This window comes from Leptopilina heterotoma, unplaced genomic scaffold, assembly GCF_015476425.1.
Source record: "Leptopilina heterotoma isolate Lh14 unplaced genomic scaffold, ASM1547642v1 Lhet_803, whole genome shotgun sequence".
Classification (NCBI taxonomy): domain Eukaryota; kingdom Metazoa; phylum Arthropoda; class Insecta; order Hymenoptera; family Figitidae; genus Leptopilina; species Leptopilina heterotoma.
Genome location: NW_025111183.1, coordinates 118,339 through 122,028, shown reverse-complemented (window position 1 = coordinate 122,028; position 3,690 = coordinate 118,339).

Here is a 3,690-nt window from a genome sequence, read left to right as displayed (position 1 = left end):
AGTGTGAAAAATTGAAAAAAAGATGTGTATAAAAAGTGTTGTGTTAAAGGTGTGAGAATTAATTATAGTATATAAAAAACATGTGAACAAAAATTCCCTTTTTTCAATTTATCGTTGGTATATATTTAACCACATAAAAGAATTGAATTAACAGTATGATTAATGATGCTTTTAAATTTAAAAGTTATAGTCATTGACTCAAAAGCATATACTGTTAAATTAAAAAATTTTGTTTATTGATTCAAAAGGATTCACCTTCGAATTAACATAGTATGCTGTCAATTTGAGAAATATGCTTTTGTTTCAAAGAAAGTGATACTATCGAATCATTAGAATCGGTGCTTTCAAAACAACAGCATATACGTTAGGCAGCCCGTTATGACACTATTCAATGAATCAAACCCATATGTCATTGATTCAACAGCATTTTTTTCTTCGTGTAAGCATTCATACAAATTAGGGTGACCGTTATTTTGCGAAAGTTGGAATTTCTTAGTTCGCCGGGCAGAATTTGCTTTAGAATGTGAAAAAAATGAGCTATGCAAAAAAACAGCCCAATTGATCAATATTAACCCGTGCCACCGAAGGGTTAAAGTTTAAATGGGGTTTAACATAGGATTAGTGCACTTTTTTACATTTTGTATGAGAACTTTTTTTTTAATTAATCTTTTGCCTTGTCGACATATATATTTATGGTTTTAGATGTGCTGAACACGAATCAGATGTCAAAAAAAAGTTTTGACAGCTTCCAGCTGTCAAAAAAACAGTCAATCTTTTTAAAATGACAGTTTTTGTGTCACTTTAGACAGTTTTTGTGTTTAGTTTAGTAAATCAAACAAAATTTTGCTCATATAAAAGTATTTTAAGAACAATAAAGTCAAACTAAATAGCAATATGTAATATTGACAGTTGACAGCTGTCAATTAAACTGTCAAACTTTTAAAAACGAGAGTTTTTGACAGTTTTTATATTAAATTACTTAGATAAAAATATTTTCAGGGTATTGAGGTAAACCTTAATAGAATTATGTAAGTTTGACAGTTGACAACTGTCAATTAAGATGTCAAACTTTTAAAACGGAGACTTTTTACATTAAATTACTTGTACACGGAGAAAAAAATGCTGTTGAATCAATGACATATGGGTTTGATTCATTGAATAGTGTCATAACGGGCTGCCTAACGTATATGCTGTTGTTTTGAAAGCACCGATTCTAATGATTCGATAGTATCACTTTCTTTGAAACAAAAGCATATTTCTCAAATTGACAGCATACTATGTTAATTCGAAGGTGAATCCTTTTGAATCAATAAACAAAATTTTTTAATTTAACAGTATATGCTTTTGAGTCAATGACTATAACTTTTAAATTTAAAAGCATCATTAATCATACTGTTAATTCAATTCTTTTATGTGGTTAAATATATACCAACGATAAATTGAAAAAAGGGAATTTTTGTTCACATGTTTTTTATATACTATAATTAATTCTCACACCTTTAACACAACACTTTTTATACACATCTTTTTTTCAATTTTTCACACTAACATATACATCTTTATTATTATTTTCATTTTTTGCAACGGCTAAACACACACACACACATACACATTCAAACACACTTATCTTTTTTAGTCAGAAAAATACGGCTATTCCCAAGCGGTCACCCATCCATTTAGTAACCGCGACCAACGACGCTTAACTTCCGTGATAGACGAGAACCGCCGCGGTGCAATGTAATACATCCGCTTCTCAACGTTGGGCACTTACTTTGTGGTTAAATACCGTGCTCGAGATTTTTCGCGTATATAAGGGAATTTATATAGGGAATTTATATTTAACTAGTCATTAATTAATTAAAAGAATTTAAATAATACTTTTTTATATTGGAATCTCAAAAACGACAGGTTTAATAAACATATAAATATATGTGGGTAAGTATTTCAATAAATTTAGTACCTGTCAATGTCTCAAAACATAGTGTTCTTATTTTTATAGCATATGCTATAGGCAGTCCGCAATAGCACCACTCATTGAAACGAAAGCATATGCTTTCGTTTTCAGAGCGCGCTTCTTTAGAGCAAACAATTTTTCATTTGATTTAAATTTACACGCATTTTCTTCAAATTCATCTATTAGATGCTTCAAATGAATAATGTCAAAGAAGCAAAAAAATAATTCTGTTGCTATATATAGATGAACTATAGAAACAATTTGCACAATATCATTAATTCTACAGTACCGTACTTTTAATTTAAACAGTTTCATTTTTTCATTTTAAGCAATATACTTTTCGATTAATAAATGTGTCATTGAATCAATGACGGGGAATTCAATAGCATGGAGATATTTGATTCAACAGCACTTTTTTTTCAGTGTATACAAGTGTTTTTAAGCACACAATCTTTTAAACATAAACTTATTATAAGCTAATATACTTATATCTTAAACTTATAAGATTATATACGATAACAAAAAAGCTCCTTCTCAAAAGCCTGTCAGCTTAATTGACAGCTGTCAACTGTGAAGAATTCATATTGCTAATATAATTAACCTCAGTGTGCTTAAAAACACTTGTATACAAGTAATTTAATGTAAAAAGTCTCCGTTTTAAAAGTTTGACATCTTAATTGACAGTTGTCAACTGTCAAACTTACATAATTCTATTAAGGTTTACCTCAATACCCTGAAAATATTTTTATCTAAGTAATTTAATATAAAAACTGTCAAAAACTCTCGTTTTTAAAAGTTTGACAGTTTAATTGACAGCTGTCAACTGTCAATATTACATATTGCTATTTAGTTTGACTTTATTGTTCTTAAAATACTTTTATATGAGCAAAATTTTGTTTGATTTACTAAACTAAACACAAAAACTGTCTAAATTGACACAAAAACTGTCATTTTAAAAAGATTGACAGCTTTTTTGACAGCTGGAAGCTGTCAAAACTTTTTTTTGACATCGGATTCGTGTTCAGCACATCGAAAACCATAAATATGTATGTCGAAAAGGCAAAAGATTAATTAAAAAAAAAGTTCTCATACAAAATGTAAAAAAGTGCACTAATCCTATGTTAAACCCCATTTAAACTTTAACCCTTCGGTGGCACGGGTTAATATTGATCAATTGGGCTGTTTTTTTGCATAGCTCATTTTTTTCACATTCTAAAGCAAATTCTGCCCGGCGAACTAAGAAATTTCAACTTTCGCAAAATAACGGTCACCCTAATACAAATACATACATAACCGAACTTTTTTTAAAGTACCATGATGAAGCAATTGAAAGAGTGCCTTTTTTATGTAAACTGCAAGAAGAACGAAAAATTTAATTGAATGACTTTAACAAAACAAGCAAAGTAATCTTTCTCTTTTCTATACACAGAAAATTTGCAATATTAATTTAGGAATATTCGCTCAATTTCTTCTATGTGAAGAAAATAGGATACAGGTGTAAAACTTGTTTCCCTTTCTGCCTTTAAAACTGAATCAGAACGAGTGGCTCCAAAATTACCCAGTCCAGAACACAAATTCTACATAGTATCAGAACCGTAAACTCGCAAAAGTGGTTCGCCCTCCGAACGCGATCAAGCCGAAGAGAAAGAGAGAGTAAGAGTGAAAGAGAGGCTGCAAATGGAAGTTCGTTAGGATTTTTCGACTCGAGGTGGAAGCTTAAAATGAACTTGAAAGAT